Here is a 26412-nt window from a genome sequence, read left to right on the forward strand (position 1 = left end):
AGAACATTCCCGTCGTTTCGCAACAACGTTCCGTTACCATACTTCATACATTCATACATCCAATCATGCAATCGTTCAAGGTCGACACATTCACGCAATTCAATCCTTACCAGTTCCACATCCGGTAATCTTTCCCGAATGTTCTTAACATTTCCAAACATTCCATCTCTATGGCCAACGCACTCATACATTCAATCGTTCAATTAGAGTCGACACATTCAGATCACTCAGCTGTTCTTCACGATCGATACGAAACGACGGAAAACACTCGTCTCCTACATTCGGCCGTCCTGAAGAGGCATATGGCCTCAGATGCCTTCTTCACTTTCTTCTCCGACCTCCTCTCCATCTTCCTCCTCCGTTTCATCAACACCTTCGACCCAGGCCTTCATATGGTCTGCCGACGACGAAGTCGTGCGCGGCCCCTCGTGTTCGCCGACCTTTGCAACCAGGTAGCGATCGTTTCGGAGCGCCCGCGTTATCTCGTATGGTCCCAAGAACTTCCCAGCCAGCTTCAATCCAGGCGCGGCCTGCGTCCTCTGGATCGACACCAGGTCGCCCTCTCGGTAGACTTGAGCCTTTTTTCGCCTCTTGTTGTACTGCCTCCGATTTTCCTGCTGGACGTGCCGCAACCGCTCTCTCGCCCGCTGTCGCATCTCATTCCGCTCGCTCTGAAACATTTCCGCCCATTCGGCCTCGAGCAACTCCCTTACCTGCGGGTCGTCCTTCAACTGCATACGTGTTCCCACAAGCAGAGTAAAGGGAGGAAACCCCTGTGCTCCGGTGGGGGGTGGCGTTGAGGAACTGCTGAACTCTAGATAGGTGCTTGTACCATTCCGTGGGGTGCGGCGCAGCCATCTTTGTGAGCAACGGAATCAACGTGCGATTCACTCGCTCAACCTGCCCGTTTCCCCGCGGCACTCCCGTGACTATCAGAACGTGCTCGATTTTTTGGTCGGCGCAGTAATCTTTGAATACCTGGGCTGTAAACGCTGTGCCCCGATCCGAGATGATTCGTCGCGGATTCTCGAAAATCTCCGCCTGTTTTCTCAACCGATCCACAACCTCTACAGAATTCGTCGACTTCGTGGCGTACAACCATACAAACTTAGAAAATGCATCCACCACAACCAGAATATGACCGTATCGCTTCTTGGTGGACGCAAGAGGGTCGAGGTGGTCAACGTAATAGGTATCGAGGGGCCGACCTCCCTTCTCAATCGTGTGCAACAGCCCTTCCTGACCTCGAGCTCGTAACTCGGGTATCGTTGCTCTGCTGGTGTGGTTTTCCCACTTGCGTAGTATACCGGGTGAAACGCGCCGTCCTCGCTGTCGCGCTGTAGCAATATCGCCCCGTAGCCGTACATAGACGCGTCGGTGTGAAGCTCTGTTTCCTTTTCGGGCCGATATATTCGCAAAACCGGCTTTCGGCGCAGAGCTTCCTTGAGCGACTGAAACGCGTTCTGCTCCTCCTCCCCAAATCGGAAAGGCGTATTGGCTTTTAACAGCTGTGTTAGCGGGCGTGCCATTGCCGCGTATTCCTGAATAAATTTCCGAAAATAACCAGATAGCCCAAGAAAACTCTGCACTTGCTTTATTGTTGTCGGAGCCGGGAATCGTGCCACCGCCTTCGTTTTGGTTTCGGACGGACATACCGTGCCCCTCCACTATATGCCCGAGGTACTCTACCCGCGTTTTAAGAAACTCGCATTTGGACCAATTAATGACCAGACCACACTCCGCTGCCCGCTTAAATACGACCTTTAACCGTTCAGCAGCGCTTTCATAATTTTTCGCGGGCACAACTAGGTCGTCAATGTACGTTAAGACGATCTTATCTGCGATGAGGTCTCTAAAAGCGACGTTCACGAATCTCTGAAAAACGGCGGGAGAATTACATAAGCCGAAAGGCACTTTCAGAAATTCATATTGCCCATCAGGCACAACAAAGGAGGTATATTTCCTGCTCTCTGATTCGATCGACACGTGGAAAAAGGCGTTTCGTAAATCTAATGTACTGTAAACCATCGTATCGCGTAAACAATCCAGCTGATCTTCGATTAGTGGGAGGGGGTATCGGTCACGGACGATTTTCGCGTTCAAGAGGCGATAATCGACGCACAAACGCATACCACCGTCTTTCTTTTTAACGAGCACTACCGGACTCGCGTACTCCGAGAGAGAGGGTTGCACAATGCCATCGCGCATCCACTCGCCGATCTGACGATTAACCTCCTCCCTCTCGGAGGGAGATAGCCTCCTCGGACGCTGATACACCGGCTCCTCGCTCTTCACGACAATTTTCATCGTTACCCCGACTTCGCGGCTTCCGACGGGTTTGTAATCGCGCACGGCCTCCTCTATTTCTTTCCGTGTCTTGGTATCTCGAACGTGCGATAGGTCGACCACGTCGCGCTCGTATTTCTGGTCCACGCATAGAATCTCGGGCGTGATGCTTTGCACGCTTGCTTGTTTCATCAACCTCATTGTTCCGTCTCTTATTAACCACTCCGCGGTATTTATAAAATCCCGCCCTAGCAAAACACCATGCCCTAGCACCCGATCCTCTACGACGTGCAACGTGGTTCCGCGCATTTCCCCATCGATCTCAATCTCCGCGTTAAACTTTCCAAGCGTACGATATTCTCGCGGACCTATACCCCGTAGCCGGATTTCCCCTGCTATCAACCGCGGCGCCCCGATGTCAAGGTACACATTTTTTCAAATTAAAGATACGTCGCTGCCCGTATCGAGGACAGCTTCCGCGTCACACCCATTTACACATACATTTTTTCTAAACATCGATTCTGCAGCTTCTACGACAGCAAGGACGGTTTTCGCGGGTTGTTTTTTCGTCGGGCACTCGCGCGAAATGTGACCATAAAGATTACATTGAAAACACTTACGACCTCTGTCCTGCGTCGGGCACTTTGCTGTCGGATGCCCTCGCTCGCCGCAGCTGCCACACCTTCTCGCTATAGTCTCCGTCTTTGGGGCTCCATCGCAGCTTGACCTCGGTGCTGACTGAACTCCTGCCCCTGATGATGCGCCGGTCGCCCTCGACCTGAGTGTAATCCTGCCGAATGCCTCCAGAAAATCGGCGTTCGAGTTGAACCGTTGCAAACGTGCCTGATCCTGTAGGATGGGATCGGGTATTCCATCGATGACACAATCGATGAATTCCCCCTCGTCGATGGAAATATGATTCGCAAGGATTATCTTCTGGTGAAGGTAATCGGCGAACGTTTCCCCGCGTCGCCACATCCTCTCCTCGAACCGTCGTCTTGCTACCAGTCGATTGGGTCGTTGGTGAAACATCGTCTCCATGTGCCCCAGTAAAGTTTCAAACGGCATCGTCATAAATTCAGACTTTGAATGAAACCACTCAAGCACCTTCCCGCGGAGTCTGGTCACCATAAGTACACGGCACGCATCGTCTTGTAATCCGTAAACACTGCGTAAAAGCCGAAGCTGCCTTGCCCACGTCTCAAATGTACCCTCTGAACCATTATAATGACCCAGTAGCTCCGCGATCGCCGTGATTCCCATACGGAGGGGTTCAATAGTCGTGCTCACCGTCTCCGTGCTCTTCGGCCGCGGCACGTTGCTCGTCGGTGTTGCTCGAAAAATCTGCAGCTCCCGTCTTGCCAAATCTGCTTCTCGAATGGCCACTTCCTTCTCTCTTTCCACGAGCTCCAGCCGGAGCCTTAGCAGCTCTATCTCAGCGGCCTGAGCCGGAGCGCGAGGAGTTCGAGGGCCTTCTAAGTCGCCCTTGTCCGTTACACTCTCGATGACGACCGCTGCCGCGCCGATGCCATGATCAAGTAATCTTGAAATTAATTCATTCTTCGTCCCACTCGTAGAGAGAGACTGTTCTCTAAGTACAGTATTGTCTCTCTATAGCCGCGCGTGTCGGGACCGGGCGCACGCAACTTGAGAGACGAGTAGTCTATTCGGCTTTCTTTGATTTGACGCTCGAGCGTTCAAGGGGGATGGGGCTCGTCGACTTTTCTTAGGCTTTCTGTTTGATATCCGATACCCGATGTCGCGGCGCGGTGATTACAAACGAAGTAGTGGGGATAGCTTCGCGTCTATAGAGAATCCGAAAACGCGCGGCTATAGAGAGACAATACTGTATCTCCTTTAAACGTGCCGTGGTGAGATCTTGTAAATCCCTTTCATCCATTTCGTAATATTCAGTCTTCAATTACTGCTCCTTAATTCGTACCGTTGCGAATTCTGATCGTTGTCTATCCCGGACGAGCCCCCAATTATAAAGCCCAACCCTATCATGCAGGGTTTAGAAAGTATAATATTGTTGCGAGCACCCTATGAAGAGATCCATGGCTCACTGGTAGCCGCGAGTGAGACAAGCGACGGCGGGGAGGAGACGATCGAATCGATCGGCCTGTCAAGCGGGGTCTTGGAGAAGGAACGCGATCGTGAACTGACGTTTTGGAGAATACCGAGTTTTCTTTGCTTCAATATTTATTGTTATTTCCTGTTAATGCTTGGTTGTGTTCTGCTGAATATTAAAGTTTCGTTATGCCAATCCGGAAACGTAATAATATCCTTAATATCAAACCCACCATGGCTCCACTCCTTCACTGTAACCGTGAGAGACATGATAGCTACTGTAGCAACATCAATTTCCCTTTATCATCAAGCATACAGACTAATTCAGGGAAACTCTCCAATGGCTATATTCAAGAAAGCCCAGATTGATGGATTGGAAAACTCAATAATAATGGGAATGGCCAACTGCCCGCCAGATGCTACCCTATTCACAAAAATGATGGCGGACTATGTCAACCAATTGATAGTGATAATCAACAACTCATTAGATGAGGAAGGAATTATCATTGTCGAAGAGGGGAAAGAAATGTTGAGGCGTGCAGAATCAAATCTCAAGGAGTTGTCCATAAAATTTAATTTGACTCCCCCATTAACAAGTAGAGTAACATGTCCAAGTTCAATGGTTGCATGCTCTGGTGTTGGTTTGCCCTATTTTTGCACCTGTTCCTTAAGAAAAAATAATCTTTGTCTGGGACCAAGAAACCAGTGCTGTTCTAGGTTGGCATCTACCGGAGGTTACTGTGAAGAAGCAAGGGTTGTAAATAGTATTTTCCCGGCGTGTGACCCCGCACCCGTTAGTGCGGCCGCCGCTGCCCCTGTTCCGGAATCGCGCGTCTTCAGTCTGGGATACGTTGTGAAGCCGCCGACGTTTGACGGGAAAAATTCGTGGGAGGAGTACAAGGTGCAATTTGAGACGATCGCGCGCGCGAACGGTTGGAACGATCAAAAAAAAGGGACGGCTTTGGTCGCTGCCCTCGAAGGGTCGGCGAGGAGCGTCCTCACAACGCTCTCCGCTGCCCAATGTGGGAGTTTCGCGGAATTGGTTTCGGCGCTCGAATTCCGCTACGGGGCGAAAAATTTGTCCAACTTGAATTACGTACTCTTCCAGGGCCGTAGGCAGCGAGGAGATGAAAGTATCTCCTCGCTAGCCACCGAGATTGAGCGATTGGCGCAGTCTGCTTTCGCTGACTGTCCGGCGGAGACTCGCGATAAGCTCGCTGCGTCTCAATTCGTGACGGCATTGTCGAGCCCAGACATGCAACGGGAACTGCGACTCGGCGGTTTCACGTCTCTTAGGGCCGCCGTGACCAGAGCTCTTGAGATCGAGGCTGTTGAGACAATGTCGCGCGGTTCCGCGGCAGAGTTGCGGGAGCGTTACTCGGAAAAACGGAAGGCTAAACCTTTCAACGCTTTTGAAGGGTTTCCGGCGAAGCAGCGGAGGCTCGAGGAATCCGGGGATCGATTGGACGACACGCTGAGGGCCCTGAAGTGCTGGCTCTGCGGCAAGACGGGCCACCTTCGCAGGGACTGCTCCAAAGCCAGGAGCGGCCAAGCAGGACCAGCTCCTGCCAGGAAGCCCTTCGGGGGAAACGGGGGAAGAGCGGCGTAAGGGGAAGACGCCGGTCTGTAAGGAGCAGTTCCCCGGTCGTCAAGAGCGTGGCGATGCAGGAGGCGGCTGGCCGTCAATGGAGCCCAGCCAACGAGATTTCCGTGTGTGGAAAAGTCGGTGGGAAACCTTGTAAGATAATCCTAGATACAGGTTCTCCCATCAACCTTTTGGATCAAGGGCTGTGTGCGTCGACGCATATCGCCCGAGCAAAGCTCGACATTCGCTCTACCACTGGAGAGAAAATGAGGGTGTTCGGTAAGAAGAGCCTAGGGGTTAGCGTGGGAGGACTCTCGAGCGTGGAAGACTTCTACGTTGTCGACATGGTGGAAAAGTGCATCCTGGGAGCAGCGTTCCTGAGGAAGCATCGTTGCAGCATTGACTTGTCCCGAAATGTGCTGAGCCTTCCCGGCATGCCGGAGATACGTTTTTATGAGCCTGCTGCCCGGGAGAGGGCGGTGGACGTGAGGGAAACGCTCGTAATGGAAGCGGTCGTACCTCAGCATTTGGAGGAGTTGTATACACGCTGTTCGTTGGGCTTGACGGAAAGACAGAAAAAACTATTCACTGGTTTACTCCGTGAGTTCCGGGACGTTTTTGCCACGGATTCGACTCGGATCGGGAACTGCGACTGGGTGAAGCACACTGTCGACACTGGGGATTACCGCCCCATCAAACAGGCGCCGCGGAGGTTGCCTTTACACCGTCGAGCTGAGGCGGAGGAGCTACTCAGGAAGATGTTGGCGCAGGGCATTATCGAAGAGTCGAGGAGCCCGTGGTCTTCTCCGATCGTCCTCGTCAAGAAGAAGGATGGGACCATGAGGTTCTGCGTTGACTTCCGGCGCCTGAATGAGATCACGAAGAAGGACTCGTATCCTCTGCCCCGTATTGAGGATACCCTGGACGCCCTCGCCGGGTCTTCGTGGTTCTCAACTGTAGATTTACAGAGTGGCTATTGGCAGATCTCCATGGACGAAAAGGACAGGGAGAAGACGGCCTTTTCAGTTGGAACGGGACTCTGGCAGTTCAAGGTGATGCCCTTTGGGCTTTGCAACGCCCCTGCGACTTTCGAACGCTTGATGGAGGACGTACTTCGAGGTCTCACGTGGAAGATTTGCCTGGTTTACCTGGACGACATCATCATCTACGGGAATGACTTCGAACAGGAGCTCGAGCGTCTCCGAACAGTGTTTTCCCGTCTACGTCAAGCCGGACTACTGATGAGCCCCAAGAAGTGTTCCTTTTTCTGCCGGGAAGTAAAGTACCTAGGACACATCGTCACCGAGAGCGGAGTCAAGACGGACCCGGAGAAGGTCAGGGCGATTTCGGAATGGCCTCAGCCGAAGAACGTGACGGAATTAAGAAGTTTCCTGGGTCTCTGCACCTATTATAGGAAATTTGTGAAGGATTTTTCCAGGATCGCCAAGCCCCTGCATCGCCTCACCGAGTCCAAACAAGATTACAAGTGGACCGAGGAGTGTCAAGAAGTTTTTCAGGAGCTGAAGAAGAGACTCACCGGGGCTCCGGTGCTGGCCTACCCACTGGTAGGAAGGGATTTTATTCTGGACACGGACGCCTCCGACTTCGCCATAGGCGGTGTCCTTTCGCAGGAGCATGAAGGTCGAGAGAGGGTTGTAGCTTACTTCTCCAAGTCCTTGGGGAAGGCCGAAAGGAACTACTGCGTGACTCGAAGAGAACTATTAGCAGTAGTGAAGTCTATCGAGCATTTCCATCACTACCTCTATGGACGGAGATTTCTCGTTAGGACTGATCATGCAGCGCTCCGCTGGCTGCTGACCTTCAAGAGCCCGGAGGGGCAGGTTGCGCGTTGGATTGAACGTCTTCAGGAGTACGACTTTGAGATTCGTCATCGGGAAGGAAGAGCTCACCGGAACGCCGATGGGCTTTCTAGAAGACCTTGCATCGTGGACGATTGTAAGAAATGCGGCCGACTGGAGAAAAAGGACACAGAGGAGGAGATGTACTGCACGAAGAAGGTTCACAAGATATTTTGCGACGAAAGGAGGAGTGAATGGAAGCAAAGCCAGGAGGAGGATGAAGAGACTGGCTTCATTCTTAAAAAGAAGAAGGAAGGGGAGAAGCCTGGCTGGCAGGATGTTGCTGGTTTCTCTCCACAGTTGAAATATTACTGGTCGATCTGGGATTCGTTGGAGGTTTTTGAAGGTTTGCTTTTCAGGAAATGGGAGTCCCACGATGGTACGACAACTTCGTGGCTTTTGGTGGTGCCGCGTGAAAGGGTTGCAGGAGTACTGAAGGAGTTGCACGATGCGCCGGCAGCTGGACACTTCGGAGTGAACAAGACTTTGGCAAGAATCCGCCAACAGTTCTTCTGGCCTACATGTCGACAGGACGTTCAAGAGTGGTGCCGGCGGTGTGACACCTGTGTGGCGAAGAAGGGGCCTCGTCATAGGGGAGCAGGGAACCTGAAAGTATACAACGTGGGAGCTCCGTTCGAGAGGCTTGCCCTGGACGTTGTGGGTCCGCTCCCGAGGTCTCAGGCCGGAAACAGGTTTATGCTGGTCGTGGCGGACTACTTTACTCGGTGGGCGGAAGTAATCGCGATGCCAGACCAGCGAGCTGTCACAGTGGCAAGAGCTCTTTTACACAACGTAGTATGTCGCCATGGTGTGCCCTTGGAGATACATACGGACCAAGGAAGGAACTTCGAATCCTCCGTGTTCAAAGAACTGCTGAAGCTGTTGGGTGTCAGGAAGACGCGAACTACTCCCCTGCATCCTCAATCCGACGGTCTGGTGGAACGCTTGAATAGGACGCTACTCCAATATCTAGCGATGTTTGTTTCGGAGCACCAACGGGACTGGGATGAGTGGATTCCCATGTTCCTCCTCGCTTATAGATCGGCACGACATGAGGCTACTCAATTGACGCCAGCGATGATCTTGTATGGCCAGGAGCTTCGTCTACCCCAGCAATTGTGGAGGGGGTTGCCCCCAGAAGTGGAGGAAGACGCGGACGTTGAGCAAGGATACTCTGAGTGGGTCCGGGGGAAAATGAAGAGGATCCACGAATTTGTTCGACGTCGTTTGGATGTCTATAGTTCCAAGATGAAATCCTGGTACGACAGTCACGTCCATGCAGTGGAGTTCCAGCCGGGGGAACGAGTGTGGTTGTTCCAACCACGGAGAGTTAAAGGGAAGTGCCCGAAGCTTCAAGCGGATTGGGAGGGGCCGTACACGGTAACGGACAGGATCAACGACGTCGTCTATAGGATTCAACGGTCACCCCGGAAGAAGTGCCGGGTGGTCCATATACGTCGCCTGGCGAAGTACGAAGGACGCTTCCAGGAGGAATGAAGAGGACAATCTCGGAAGCTCAAGACTCGAGGGGGGAAGGTCGCGAGGATACCGAAGACTCAAGAGGGGAGGTTAACTTGAGTTAACGTTCTTGAGTCTGTTTCAGGGAACATGATACACCACGACGAGGGACAAGGTGTCGGGGGAGAGGGGGAAGCAGTGTTGCGAGCACCCTATGGAGAGATCCATGGCTCACTGGTAGCCGCGAGTGAGACAAGCGACGGCGGGGAGGAGACGATCGAATCGATCGGCCTGTCAAGCGGGGACTTGGAGAAGGAACGCGATCGTGAACTGACGTATTCGAGTGCCGAGTTTTCTTTGCTGCAATATTTACTGTTGTTTTCTGTTGATGCTTGTTTGAGTTCTGTTGTATATTAAAGTTTCGTTTATGCCAAACCGGAAACGTAATAATATCCTTAATATCAAACCCACCATGGCTCACTCCTTCACTGTAACCGTGAGAGACATGATAGCTACTGTAGCAACATCAATTTCCCTTTATCATCAAGCATACAGACTAATTCAGGGAAACTTTCCAATGGCTATATTCAAGAAAGCCCAGATTGATGGATTGGAAAACTCAATAATAATGGGAATGGCCAACTGCCCGCCAGATGCTACCCTATTCACAAAAATGTTGGCGGACTATGTCAACCAATTGATAGTGATAATCAACAACTCATTAGATGAGGAAGGAATTATCATTGTCGAAGAGGGGAAAGAAATGTTGAGGCGTGCAGAATCAAATCTCAAGGAGTTGTCCATAAAATTTAATTTGACTCCCCCATTAACAAGTAGCGTAACATGTCCAAGTTCAATGGTTGCATGCTCTGGTGTTGGTTTGCCCTATTTTTGCACCTGTTCCTTAAGAAAAAATAATCTTTGTCTGGGACCAAGAAACCAGTGCTGTTCTAGGTTGGCATCTACCGGAGGTTACTGTGAAGAAGCAAGCACACGTGGAATTGTAGGATTAAAATTGTAATTTAATCACTTAGTCAGAACTCGCGAATTAACAAAACATGGAACAAGGAACTTTATTAACACCAGAACAAACACCAAACAAATAATATTCACTAAATCGTTACAATCGTAATCACAAAATCGTTATAATCGTAATCACCGTCACGTACAATCGTTTCGTCGTCGAATCGACCGGCAAAAGACCCCGTTGCCTTCTCGACGCGTCCTTTTAACCCTTTCCCGTCCCAAACATCCGCCGATTCCATATCCGGAGAAGTTTCCAGAACATTCCCGTCGTTTCGCAACAACGTTCCGTTACCATACTTCATACATTCATACATCCAATCATGCAATCGTTCAGGGTCGACACATTCACGCAATTCAATCCTTACCAGTTCCACATCCGGTAATCTTTCCCGAATGTTCTTAACATTTCCAAACATTCCATCTCTATGGCCAACGCACTCATACATTCAATCGTTCAATTAGAGTCGACACATTCAGATCACTCAGCCGTTCTTCACGATCGATACGAAACGACGGAAAACACTCGTCTCCTACAATTCCAACAAATCGGGAGCCCGTAAGACAGCATCCACATCCCGCAGCAGGGCCATCATCCAACGATCAACGATGTACATCAGCATGATATTCGGACTTGACGGACCCAATACGGACGGAACCGAGACACATCATTACCGACAATCACTGGAACAACGAACTTCTAACTACGGCACAGCTCAACATATTAAACAATAAACGACAACCAATCCAGTGTCGAGCATTATTGGACACAGGCGCAACCACGAATTTTATCACGACAGACCTGGCAAACAAACTCGGCATCTTTCAAACGAAATGTTCCGTCCCCATTGGAGTCCTTGATACCTTATCGACAACGGCAAATCGATCAATTACGGCGACTATACAATCCGACAACGGAGGATATCAACGAACGCTAAATTTCTTAGTCATTCCGAGTATCGCACCACACATTCCAGAACAAACAATTGACCGGTCCGATATTAAGATACCAAAAAATATTAAACTCGCCGATCCGTATTTTCATCTGCCAGCTCCCATAGATGTCTTGTTGAGCGCGGGAACTACGCTATCTCTATTGTGCATTGGACAGATAAATCTCGCCTTCCCGAACAGCGCTGATTTATGCCTTCAAAAAACAAGACTTGGATGGATAATCGGGGGGAGCCCATCAGCAACAGCACAGCAGCAAGGCACCTGTTTCACCACCACCGCAGCTCTGCAAGCAGATATAAACAGATTTTGGGAGATCGACGAAGGACCTCAGACGCAGTATCTTTCTGAAACAGAAAGAATTTGTGAAGAGCATTTTCAGGCCCACACCACACGAAACACGCACGGAAGATATGTAGTCGCTCTTCCATTTAACGACAAAATCCCACTGCTTGGTGAGTCGAAATCAATGGCTACGAAGCGATTTCTTTCTCTTGAACGACGATTGGACAAAGACACAGCATTGAAGGCAGATTATCATGCGATCCTTCAAGAATATTTAGCTTTAGGACACATGAGTGAGGTACCCGAAGATCACCTCACCAGCGACGGCTATTATCTTCCGCACCACAGCGTGACGAAGATAACTAGCCAAACAACGAAATTGAGAGTCGTTTTTGACGGTTCGGCAACAAGCAACTCAGGGATATCCTTGAACGATACTCTACACACAGGGCCAAAACTTCAAGACGATCTATTTTACATCCTTCTTCGATTTCGCACACATCAATATGTTCTCACTGGAGACATCGAAAAAATGTACAGGCAATTTCTGGTCCGACCCGAAGATAGAAAATATCAACGTATCTTATGGCGCGGCACCACGGGACGTATTAAAACCTTTGAATTAAACACAGTCACATTCGGCTTATCAGCCGCACCGTACCTAGCTATCCGATGTCTTAAACAATTAGCTATCGATGAAGGTAATCCATACCCGAACGCTGCGAAGATCTTACAACAAGATTTCTACGTCGACGACGCTCTCACAGGAACATCGACAAAGGAGGAAGCGCTAATTTTGAGAGACGATCTCACTGAATTACTCAAATTAGCTGGTTTAAACGTGCGACAATGGGCATCCAACAGCAGAGAACTACTACAAGGACTACCGGAGCAAAACATAAATAAAAAACTACATCTCGGCGAATCATCTACACTGAAGACACTTGGAGTCATGTGGAATTCAGCCAATGACACAATTTTATACTCGATACAAGCCACCGCCGCTTCTCATCGTATAACAAAACGCACAATAAGCTCGGAGATAGCAAGGATTTACGATCCGTTAGGACTCCTCGCACCGGTGATCGTAATCGCTAAGATGCTGCTCCAAAAAATCTGGGCCGTGAAGGTTGATTGGGACGAAGCACTCCCGCTCACCATCCATACTGAATGGACCAGATTTTACCAACAACTGCGTCTGCTAAACAACATCACCTTTCCACGAAAGACGATCATCAAATCCGCCACCACCATCGAACTACACGGGTTCTGTGACGCAAGCGAAAAGGCGTACGGCGCTTGCGTTTATCTCCGATCCATCGACGAGAACGGCAAAATCTGGGTAGAACTTTTAACAGCAAAATCGAAGGTAGCACCGTTGAAACAACAAACTATTCCACGTCTGGAACTGTGTGGAGCATTACTCCTCACATCATTAATCGCGACAACGCAAAAGGCCTTACACATTAATTACGACCAAATTTACTATTGGACTGACTCCACCATTGTCCTCCATTGGTTAACAACATCTCCGCACTCTCTGAAGACATTCGTGGCCAACCGAGTCGCGGAAATTCAAGAGAAAACGCACATCCCAGATTGGAGACACGTACCCACACAGGACAATCTAGCAGATCTAATTTCAAGAGGCCAATCACCAGAGGAATTTTTGCGTCCCACAAGCTGGTGTCATGGGCCCGAATGGCTCCATCATTCGGAATCTTCCTGGCCAACATCAAAATTAGTACCGGCGGTCGACATACCGGAACAGAGAAAGGCAGTATGTTTGATCACAGCATCCATCGACACCAGCATCATTGAAAGATATTCATCATGGCCCAAACTTCTTCGAGTCGTTGCCCGGTGCTTACGGTGGAGACAAAACCAAAAAAAGGGTTCGACACTGACAATACCCGAGATCCAACACGCACATAACGTAGTCATCCGAATGATCCAAGGGGTGCACTTCGGCGAAGACATCAGACGGTTAAAAAAGGAGAAAACTACAGCCAATGGGAAATTACAACATTTAAACCCGTTTCTCGATAAGGATGATATACTCCGAGTCGGAGGTCGACTCAAACACTCCACAATGCCATTTCCACAAAAACACCCAATCATACTACCAAAATCATTCGTCACAGCTCTCATAATTGAAAACGAACATCGCATTCATCTCCACTCCGGCACACAGACTACGTTATACGCCGTGCGACAGCGTTATTGGCCAATCGATGGTCGCAGTCAAGTTTGGCAGATAATTAAGAAATGCGTTCGATGTTGTCGAGCTCACCCACCACCGATCAACTACATTATGGGTAATCTACCCGAAGCGAGGATCACCGAATCGCGACCTTTCACTAACGTGGGAGTCGATTATTGCGGGCCGTTCCTAATAAAAGAACGCAAACATCGGAATCGGACGAATGTGAAGGTGTACGTGGCCATCTTTATCTGCCTTGCCGTGAAAGCGGTTCATATCGAGCTCGTCAGCGACCTCACGAGTGAAGCGTTCATCGCTGCATTACGACGATTCATTGCTCGCCGGGGTTATTGTATGAATATACATTCAGACAACGGCACGAATTTTGTTGGAGCTAACAACGAGTTACGCGAATTACGGAATCTGTTGCAAAGCGACGATCACCGCGACAAGGTAAAATCTTTTTGCATCGAGAAACAGATAGAGTGGCATTTCATTCCCCCACACGCACCACATTTCGGAGGTCTGTGGGAAGCGGCCGTAAAATCTTTTAAATATAACCTCAAACGCGTCGCAGGTGCTGTGTTGTATGACTAACTCATAAGCCAACATAGATACCGCATTAGAATCATCCTTACACAAACATCCCAGTCATAGGTTCCAAACTCCAGCCTTTCTAGCCTCCTGTACCCGCTTACTCATCCTGTACCCGGTTACTCATTCCGTACGCCACCATTGTCACCCTCAAATATATAAACGACGCACATTTTTGGACTCAAGTCAGATCTCTGTAGTTTGTACTAACGTGCGGAACTTGCCGTAACGATCGAATAAAACCACCAGTCTCTCTAGTAAAGTGTTGTTCTTAATCCCGCAACCCGGGATCCAACAGCTGGTATATTCACATACGAAAATTTCAACACGCTAATCATTGAAATAGAATCGATTCTGAACTCCCGACCCCTCACTCCTCTCTCATCCGATCCCAACGATTTACAAGTCCTAACGCCTGGTCATTTCCTAATTGGCGACGCGCTAACGAGTCTTCGAGAAAGAGATTTCAGGGATACGCCATCAAACCGTTTGTCCAGTTGGCAACACGTCCAAAAACTCAAACAGAACTTCTGGACCCGATGGCATCGGGAATACCTGAATGAACTGACCCGGCGCAATAAATGGAGCAAGGGGAGTCACCAAGTCCGAGACGGCACCGTGGTCCTTCTTAGAGAGGATAATGTGCCATCCATGCAGTGGCCACTAGGACGCGTAATCAAGGTCCACCACGGTAGCGACGGCATTGTCCGTGCGGTAACAGTCAAAACCGCCACGACTATCTTGGATCGCAGCATCAAACGTCTCGTCCCGTTGCCCAACCAATCCAGCCAGGACGAACCCACACAACCAGTACTCGAGGGAGAAGATCACTAGTACACTACAATACTAACTAAATCAGAACACTCTACACAGATTTACATTCATACATACACGTAACATATCATTTTGATCGGTCCCCTCTCAACGGGGGGAGGATGTTCCATAGCACACGGAATCTCGCTTATATATTTTAATTATATAGTTTGTTTTGGTTTTTATATGTTTGCTATTTTCTATATTACTCATCGGTGAGGTCCATTAGAAACGGTGCCGGGGGCAACCGATTCGGGCCGGGTGCAAAATCGATCGATTGCACCCGGCGCGAAGAAAATCCAAAAGACGATCGGGACCAGGGGTATATAGCCAGGGTCCCGATCGCCGGGCGGGACTTGATTTTTGACCAGTATACCACGAACTCGGTATCGTAACACAACACGCGAAACAATTTTCACGAACACAGTTTAAGTGTATTATACAAAAATATATAGTTTTTCCTGCACACGTTGTCAAGCTCATTCAAACCCAATTAATCCCAACGGACTTAACAGGACGTAGGGATCTTAAACGTGCATTCTTCCGGGTGTCGAAAATATTCGTAACGAGGACTTACGACCCTCGTCGACGCGTCACACAGCAAGCGCGTCTCATCCGCGGAGTGTACGAACACAAAGTCATTTAAAGGTCACGTTGTTATAGGTGTCGCGAGCCAGAATTGCAAATCGGAAACAAAGCCGAGGTTTTGATTATTATTACAGTTTTGTAGACGAACGTGGCTAACCAAGAGCCACCAGAATAGATGAGTTTTCGTCGACAAACCAATGTATGGCTAACACCGGAAGCCACCAGGGCGGAATAGGTAAGTTTCGGAACTTTATAACACAATATATTTCGAGCGGAAAAAGTATATTGTTGTGGATCCTTTCAAGCTACGTAAAGGAGCGTCCTATATCCTTTCGTTCTTTTTACGTTATTCGTAATTAGTTTCTCGAAAAGGTTCCCCAAATTATTTTAATTTGTATTAAGAATACAACATTAAAATACTGGCTGAGAAAAGTATGTTTTCTTATTGTAAACAAACCGAATACAATTATGTGATTTCTCGAAATACTTGGACACTGTTTTTTAAAACTTATGATGAATATAAAATTACGGCAGAGAATGGTTTTTAATAGCAAACAGTTACAAATGGTTCTGACCGCATTTATTTTAATTCTCTTAAAATAATTCTTATTTTAATTTTAAAACACTCTGGCGAGAAGCGTTACACGGGTGCAAAGGGTTAATTTCCTAAAAATTCCGAAAGCATGTTCACACATTTTATTCCTTCTTCCTTGGAAACAGCGAATACAAATAATTAATAATTTCGATTTACTGGCTGATTTATCTGATCCGCAGGGGTAAGAGTTGCAGTGGTAGTATTTTTAATTATTTGTATTCGTTCCTCGACGTATTTTCAATGCACATCTTGCTACCTACCCGACGCGTGGACTCCCCTAGTTCGGACGGCCCTGAACGCGCGCCGTGATTGGTCAGTGTTTTTCGTTAATAATACAAAAACGAAGCCCCATTCGACATTTTTGCAAAGGAAATTGTTGTTCAGAATCGTCTCAGCTACCCCACATTTCCGGCTCCTACACTATTTACGGGACACCCTGTATATACAGGGTGGAGCAATAACTATGTCCATTTTGAACATCTCCATTATTTGTAATAATATTAAAAAATTTTATGTACAAAACTTGCATGGTACAGAGGGGGACACATTATGATATAAACATTTTTCGTGTGGGTGGAGGCATAGAGGAGATTTCAAGGTCACCTTCATTTTTTTAAATGGAATCACCCTTTTTGAACTACCTACGATGATCGTCGCTTTCATTAGGAATTCAGTAACCATAATTATTCAAGGTCATTGAAGATCACGGTCGGAAATTATGTATAAGATGTAAAATATTAAAGCAGAATAAGTTTACCGCCAGTGAGACTTGTAGTAAACATACTAAGGTCCTTCAATGTCGAATTAATTTTTGTCAATGGGGATTATATCAAAGTCGTTCATTTTTTTCTAATGTCTTGTTTACGGACGAAGCAACATTGAGTAATCATGGCTCAATTAATCTACGGAACGTCTATTATTGGTCTGTTGATAATCCGCACTGGCTTCGAAGAGTTGATCACCAAAGACAATGGAGCGTAAACGTGTGGTGCGGTATTTTGAACGATGAAGTAATCGCATCACACTTCATTACCGGAACGATGACAGGGCAAACATATCCTCAATTTTAAATTGTAATATTCTCAAGAAGATCTGCCAATTTTGTTGAAAGATGTCCCTCTACAAAACCGTTATGATACGTGATACCAACATGATGGCTGTCCGGCTCATTATGCACGAGTAGCAAGAAAAACATTGAACTCTAAGTTTCCAAACCGATGCCGCGATGGATTGGACGAGGTGATACTGTTTCATGGCCAGCACGTTCGCCTGACTTAAATCCGCTGGCTTTCTTTTTCTGGGGTCTGCTAAAAGAGATCGCATACGCGAATGCTCCAACAGTTGAAGATGCAATGCATCAGCGGATCATCACAGCATGTGCGAATATCACCTCAGATATACTGGTCAGAGTTCAATATTCCTTCAGAACCCGTGTACAGCAATGTATCGACGTACACTCCTCGTCAAAATGATAGCTCAGGTGTGCTATCTTTAATTTCTCAATGATGCATGTAAAGTTTTTCGTCTGTAACGTATAATATCAAAACATTATGATGTTTGATTTTTGATGATTAGATGTCTGTATACAACAAAGAACTGTTCCATACTAAGGTCGAAATGATAGCACACTCTGTTAATATGTTTAGAAATTGCTCAGTAGTTTATGATCTATTAACGAGTAAAGATTACAGTACAATATTATATAAATTTCTAAGTATGGCACGTGGAAAAAAATTAAACGAGTCTGAAAAAAAGCAATTTCTTGAACTAAAACAGCAACAGTTATCAGTAGCACAAATATCGAAAGTAATAAGAAGAAGTCGTAAAGTAATACACAATTTCTTAAAAGATGTTGAAGATTATGGTAAAAAGAAAAGTACTGGTCGGCTGTCATCGTTATCCGATAGTGATAAGCGAGCAATTTTGCGTGTAGCTTCCAACTCGCAGTTAACAACGAAGCAAATAATGGAAAAATCTAGTGTTAGTGCCAGTGTTTCAAGTGTTCGTCAAGTTCTACTATCTTGCAAAAATATTAAGAGGCTAAAATTGAAAAAGAAATCTCCGTTAACAACGAAACACAAAGTAGAACGTTTACGCTTTGCAAAAAGAAAGAGTGCATTGGAAAACAAAATGGAGAAGGTACTATTTTCAGACGAAAAGAGATTCAACTTCGATGGTCCTGATGGGTTCTAATATTATTTTCATGACATAAGAAAGAGACAATGTCAGCAATTCGACGACAAATAGGAGGAGGCAGTGTGATGGTTTGAGCCGGCATCGGTTATTTCGACAAGACAAGTATCATGTTCATCAATGGGAGAATGAATAGTATCCGATACATAAATTTAATCAAAGAACAAATAAATAATCATGCAGAACGCATTTCTGGACTTAATTACATCTTTCAACAAGATCATGCATCTATACACACATCAAAATTGGACCAATCATATTTTATCATATTTTAAAAATAATATATCTGTTTTGCCATGGCCTGCACGCTTCCTGGACCTTAATATTATTGAAAATTGCTGAGCAGAACTTGTTCGCGGCGTATACGCGAATGGAAAGCAGCATCAACACGTACAAGAATTAAAAAATGCAATTGTATACGAATGGGATACGTTAAGTCAGAATTATATCCAAAAACTATATAAATCGATACCAAATCGTGCAATAGAAGTAATAGAATATAAAGGGGGTTGTACCCATTATTAAGTATATATGATTGATAAGTAACTATTGTTAGTTACAATTTATGTTCATTATTATTTTCTCATTGTATATGTGCTATCATTTCGTTCTTAAAATAAAACAATTTTTGTTGTTGTACACTAAACATTATAATATTTTTAATTATTTTCAACGAACCGCATATTCTGAGCTCATAATGTTTTGATATTACATATATGTCACAAATGTAAAATTTTACATGCGTCATTGAGAAATTAAAGATAGCACACCTGGGTTATCTTTTTGACGAGGTGTGTAAATGGTCATCATTTTGAACATTTATGAAACACAGGTATTCTGCTTTCATATATTTAATTTCATACATTTTCTCCGACCGTGACTTTGAATGGCCTTGAATAATTATAGTCACTGAATTCTTAATGAAAGGGACTATCATCGTAGGTGTTTCAAAAAGGCTAATCCCATTTAAAAAAATGAAGATCCTTGAAATCTCCTATGCCTCCACCCACACGAAAAATGTTTATATCACAATATGTCCCCCTCTGTACCGTGCAAGTTTTGTATATAAAATTGTTTAATATTATTACAAATAACGGAGATATTCAAGGTGGGCATAGTTATTGCCCCACCCTATATAGAACTCTAGATCAAAATAAAAAATTTACACCAATCATTACTACTGAGATCTACAGCGAATGGATAAAAAGACTGCAGAAAGAGCACCCAAAAAGCGTCATAACTTGTGTGGACACAAGAACGAGAAAATGTAATTTTCTCTGATAAAAAAATTTTCAACTTATAGATGAACCAGATGGAGACAAATATTACTGGCACGATTTACGGAACGAAATTAACATTTCGATCAGTCGTAACTTCGGTGATGGTTCATTAATGATTTGTAGGGATGTGCGGGTACCCGAAATAACAAGCTCGGTAAAAGTAGGACGGGCCCGGACGGGTATCCGCTACATACAAACTCTCGGGCCAAATTGAAAGTCGGACGAGATCGACCTGCAATATCATTATTATGCTACAATTTCAAAGTCGATATAAATAATGCAAGGAAGAGTACAAGAAGAAGGAGTAGCAAAAATTTTGAAGTATACTTAAATATAGTTATTTATATTATAATATTGCAAAAGAAGTGAAATTAATGAAAAGAAATTATACCTATAATTTTATAAACTTACAATTTTCATATATTCTACTTTAAACATTGTCACCTATATTCTATACATATATTGTTGCGACGGACTGAAGATGCATCGTTGCGGCAACGTGAAGACTGTTCCGCAACGATGTGAAACTGCTCCTTCGAACGAGCGGAAGCGAGAGCCCGTTCCTTCCGGTTGCCAGAGGAACCGGCAACGATTCAAAAGATGAGAACTACGTGAGACCTCATAGAGAACTGACGTACCGAATTGTGCTCTGTTTAAATAAAGCTTGTTCTTGTTTGTTAGTTCGTGTTCCTAGTTTTATGTTAATCTGTTCTGCGATAAAATGAGTTGTGCGAGAAACACCCCGTCCCGGCGCAACAATACGTATAAACCGTAGACTAGAATTCCATGTTTCGCTCCGTGTCTTCAAATATCCGTTAAATCTGTTATGAAAAATGTTGAACAATACCAACAACTTAGTGTTACGTATGCCGAATGTTTAGTTCCTCAATTTTTCCTTTTCAATTAAATGTATTAGGAAATCACCCTACTACTTATCTATCCTTTGGAATAGGGGTCACTTCCGTTGAGATACAGCAGCCATTGTAAGTGGACTTGCAATAGAAGTAACTTACAATGAAGTTCAACGCAGTTTTACAAGTAACTTACATATTTATGTAAATGTAACGGATTATATTTCAGACAAACAAGTGTTCCACATGCATTCAACAGTGACGTCGATACTAAACACGTGACGAATAAAGCGAAGGAGTTTCATATTTTATGTTTTATCGATAAATTGCATTACTACAGTACCCGTAGTTATGTTTTAAATTATATTTCTAGTTTTTATCACTTCATATGTAAGTATTTTTTTTCTCCGTTGAAAAATTTAGGCACCTAATTGAATTTTCAGTAAGGAATTTTTTTCTCGAAAGTGCGTACGATTTTGGAGGTATGTGTAATGATAAAAAATGATTGTAATTGATCCCCGCAACCGAAAATAATTTTTTTAGAACGATTTGAAAAATTTTTTTTCGCCGAAAAATTTCAGCACCTACTCGATTTTTTTTCTCGAAAGTAGATAGGATTTCGAAGGTATGTGTACTCACCAAAAATGATTGTAGTTGACCCCCGCAACCGAAAATAATTTTTCCGGAACGATTTGAAATTTTTGAATTTAATTGTTAATAACTTTTTAACGAAGCTTCCATCAACAAATTAGTATTCTTGATTTTCGTCTTATTTTGGCCTCTACTATCGCTCATTAAAATTTTTGCTAGAGGTGGCCGAACACCCTGTATGTATATCCCACCGTGTCTCAACATTAATCTCTATATTTTGGACTTATTAATATACACGAACTACGTACAACAGAAGGTGTACTTGTTCTTGACATTACTAAGAATGTTTTTAACGCACTAAAAGTAATTTCTATAATGTATCTGAATCATTAACTACAATAAAGAAATTGTATTAAATGAAATATGTCGTTTTACTTGCAGGAACACTTCGATCTTATTGAGCAATATGATACTGTATGTTAATATATCCGCGATATAAGAATCACCTTATACCAAAAAAGATGAAACATATTATACTCAAAAAATTAAATGAAAAAAATTCATCCGTTTGTAGTGACATTATTATTAATGTAGATGAGAATATAGTATAAATGACAATGTTTAAAGTAGAATATATGAAAATGATAAGTTTGTAATATATCTTCATTAATTTCACTTCTTTCAGAATATTATAATTTGTTAATTAGATGAATGAGAAATATTTCAATGCACGATCGACGTGGATTTGTCGTATTCAATTATTTAATGTCAATATCGTTTATTGTTCTGTCGTTATAAATCAAATAACATTTAAGAACATGCTGTAATAACATTTATTAGAATATTTGAATATATAAACAAAATATTTGTAAACATTATTACATATGTAAATTGAGGCTAGATCCTTCCGATGACTCGGAGCATCTTGTTACCGTAACAACTTACCCCAAATGTATCTTTTACAAACGTAAAAATAATTCCAGTTGCGTTTTAGCATGCGACATATACATAAATGGAAAATGGAAAGAGGTACTATTTCCGTCGAAATCATATGTAAAGCAGCTGAATCCGTGCTGCAAGGAGGACAGATGATAAAAACCATTGCCAGAGATTTTAACATTTGTCATATAACTCCAGATTTATTAAAAAGTTACAAGTCGAAAAAGAAGCCACAGTAGGTTATAAGAAATAGGTTCGTTTAACAAGTTATTTATATTAGATTTAACTAAAGTTGTTATTCATTTGTCATTATATTAGATTATTGTTTTTATTTTATTACATTAACGTTTATGCCAAAGATAACATGTTTATTTGTTTCAAAAATATATGTCGTAAACCATTAACAAATTTCATTCATGTCACTTCACGCAGTATAAATAAAATTATGTTGGCTTTAATCAATACTTAAATTTAATCGATGTGAAAAATGTCATTAAAAACGTAAACGTGTGACTGGTTGACGTTGACGTTCGGATGTGGCCTTTGAAAGCAGTTGAATTGATTGTCTAGATACCAGGACGTTTGAAAAAAGAAATATTCGAAAAGAAAAGAATAGAATAAAAAGGATTTCCGAACGATAAAGACGTGTGATAGAAAACATAAATAATTCCTACAAAGGACTTATCAGTTTTCGTTGATTGTTCTTTCCTTTAATTAGCTGAAAATTTTAAATAATATGAAACAAATTACGAATCAAGGATCGCTCAAGAGGACCCGAAAGAAATAGTCTATGACTAATTTCCGATGAAGTTGTTCCTTCAACATGTATATTTGTGTTAATCCGGAGTTAATAAACACACCTTATTAATAAAATTGTGTTTTACTTAGTAACTTACTCAGTAACAATCTCAGAGCGATAACAACTTGCCCCATGACGGAGTAAGAAGTTTCGCTTCGACTAATCACAAAAAACGAGTTTCTACGAAAGACTTATTGCAATATATTAAATTTCAGCTGAAAATCTCAAAATATAATAAATTTAACAATAAATTAGTCAGGAGTAAAAAGAGGAACTACATTATTTCCTAGTCATTTTTTATATTTACTCAAAATCGGAACGTCTAGTGTTAGTGTATTCTATCTATGTACATGTATAGTGTTAGTGTTTTGCTCAAACAAATGAAGCCGATCCCAACAGTCATTTCAATGGTTGGCTGTGAATCTGATTATGTTTCTAATTGTTGTTTTCACGATTCTTCTGAAAATGTCAAGAAAAGAAAAAGGAAGTACACCGGAAGAAAGAAAAATAATATTTAAGTTATATGGGCAAGGCAAATTGTATTCAGAGGTAGGAGAAATAGTGCAAAGAAGTCGTTTTACGATTCGAAGCATAATTAAAAGATTTGTAAACACATCAAGTACTAACAATCACATACGAAGCGATCGACCCCCGAAATTATCGGGAAGAGAGAAAAGGAAAATAATTAATATAATAAAACAAAATCCGCGAATAAATTCCTCAGAAATTGCAGCACTATTTGCAAAAGATTATGATAAAGATATCAGTTTACAAACAGTTCGCAGAATCTTGAGCAATGCTGAATATTCGGCATACATCGCTCGAAAAAAACCGTACATCAGTGAAATGAATAAAAAGAAACGATCAGAGTTTGCAAAAGAATTTTTGAATAAAGGTAATGACTTTTGGGACCAAGTTTAGTTCTCTGATGAAAGTAAATTTGATATTTTTAAATCAGATGGTTGGGTATTAGTATGGAGGAAACGCAATACCGAATTGGACGTGAAGAACCTCTAAGCTACTGTCAAACATGGATGTAGTGGAGTCTGTATATGGGGGTGTATGTCCTCGTCCGGACTTGGGGAACTGGTGTTCATTGAAGACTCAGTAGATGCCAAAACTTATTTAAATATCTTAAAAGAAAATTTTAAAAAAAGTGCAGAAAACTTGAAGTTACCAGCATACTTTTATTTTCAGCAAGACAGTGCACCCGCACATATGGCATATACAGTTCGTTAATGGATTATGTACAACACAGCACACACTTTAAGAAGATTTCTCCAAAGTCCAGATCTTAATCCAATTCAAAATATTTGGTATCAATTGGAAAAAAATATTCATAAACAGTACATTTCGAATAAATCGGAATTAAAACAAATAATTTCAGCAGAATGGTCTAAAATCAGCAGTGATTTAACAAAGAAGTTGGTTTATTCTATGCCAAATAGATTAAAAGAAGTAGTGAAACCAAAAGGACATATTACGAAATATTAAATTATAATTTAATATGGTGTTATATAAAATGTACCAAAACTTTTGTCCAGGTATCAGATGTTTTCATTGGCCGAAGAACAAATGATAGAAATAAAAAATTTATACACATTTTTAGCCAATTTATATATTGAAGCTTGGTTTAATGCTCCAAATCCTACAATGGCACCATATCAGGACTTACGATGTTTACAAAAATTGTATGAATAAAGAAATACCAATGAAATCATTAGACGCACAGGGCTTTTCAAATTTGGGGGGCATTTATGGTACGTTTATTTGCCACGTGCGCCGATACGGTTACATATATCCAGGGGGCCCAAGCGTTATCCCCCCACCCGATTGTGTGATATCAACGGCGCAAGCGCCGATGTTTCCCCCGCCATACCGCAGGCGAGGATCCCGAGCGAGGTGTGAACCGGTGCGAGTGCCGAGTACTTGAGGACGCACGTTGAAGGAAAACCGTGGTGGTGTCAGCAAACGAAACCTGGAATTACGGATGACCGTATTCCGGAATCGCTTTCCGAGTCTGCTCTGTCTCTCCGACGACAACCTGGTGGTCAAATATTTCTAAACATCTACCGGTTTCCTTGTGAGACCGCGAGATCGAAGTAATTTGTACCTAAGCGAGCCATGAAGAGGAGGGTCAGCGAGTAGATACCAACACGGCTTAGTGTTTTACTATAATTTAGAAACGGGATTCGACGGCAGGTCCAAACATTAATTTAAGGAGAGTTCGAAAACACGGCGAGCGTAGACTAGATTTAAGATTTCGGGATAAGAAATTTATTTGTAATCCTTGTAACGTGTTCGCTAGCAGCAGGACGAGCATGTTATTATCGTCAATGTCCGCGTATGTTTTGATTATGACCGCGTGTAGATACCCGGGCGTGTAGCAATACCTCATACAATTGTCGAGTAAACGGTAACTGTACGACTAAGTCGCTCTAAAATAAAATAAAGGAAGGCTTCATTGTTCGATCGTGGAATCACGGATTAGTTTTCTCTACTTCCTTCCAACATCTCTCTTAAATTTAAACAGTTTCCGCCCCATGCTTACGTGGGACGGTGACAACTCTATGTATATTATTATTTATACTTTTCATTGTATATTTTTGATCTTCATTTAAATTAGCTTTCAATAACATTTCTTTAACCTCAATATAAATATTATATATGTTGGAATCCATTAAACAGTTGTTGTTCTAATTGAATGTTACTTCAGTTTGTGATAATAAAGTTATATTGCCCCTTATCGATTCTTAAATTTAATCGATGCAAAGAATGTCATCGGAAACGCAAACGTACGTCTGGTTGGCGTTGACGTTTGAATGTGGCCTTTGAAGGTAGCCGAGTTGGATGTCTGGTTACCGAAACTTTTGAAAGAGAAAAGAATTGAAAAAGGGTGATCAGACGGAAAGGTTGTGCGAGAAAATCAAAAATAGAAATCCTTGCAAAGGACTCATTAGTTGACGTTGAGCATTCTTTCGTTCCGTTTAAGTGTTTGAGTTTATTATTTGTGAAAGTTTATTTAGTTCGAAGTTTAGAAAAAAATGCATATAATAACAAGACAAAGGCTTGTCGCCCGAGAGGACCAAATGTTAACCGCCCTAGAGAAGTGGTTCAAGATTCTGTTTCTCCGACATATAAATATAAATATAATCACTCATATAATTATTTTGTAGCTAGTTATATAATTATACACAAAATAACCGTAATAATTAATGTCTGTAAATAAAAAATATTATATACTTAGGAATGTAAGACCCGAAAAAAACTCAAAAAATTTCTGACTCCTGTAAGTAAGGACCACCCTAGTGTGTGTCTTATAGCTTAGATTGCTGTCTATATTTATACCTAGGAACCTTACCGATGATTTACTGTATATTACGTTGTTTTCAATGTATAAAGTTAGATGTACTGGATTTTGGGGAGAAGCCCTAAAGAATAGAATTTCC

Source organism: Colletes gigas, unplaced genomic scaffold (assembly GCF_013123115.1).
Source record: "Colletes gigas isolate AHSC1104 unplaced genomic scaffold, ASM1312311v1 Colletes_gigas_Sc00050, whole genome shotgun sequence".
Taxonomy (NCBI): domain Eukaryota; kingdom Metazoa; phylum Arthropoda; class Insecta; order Hymenoptera; family Colletidae; genus Colletes; species Colletes gigas.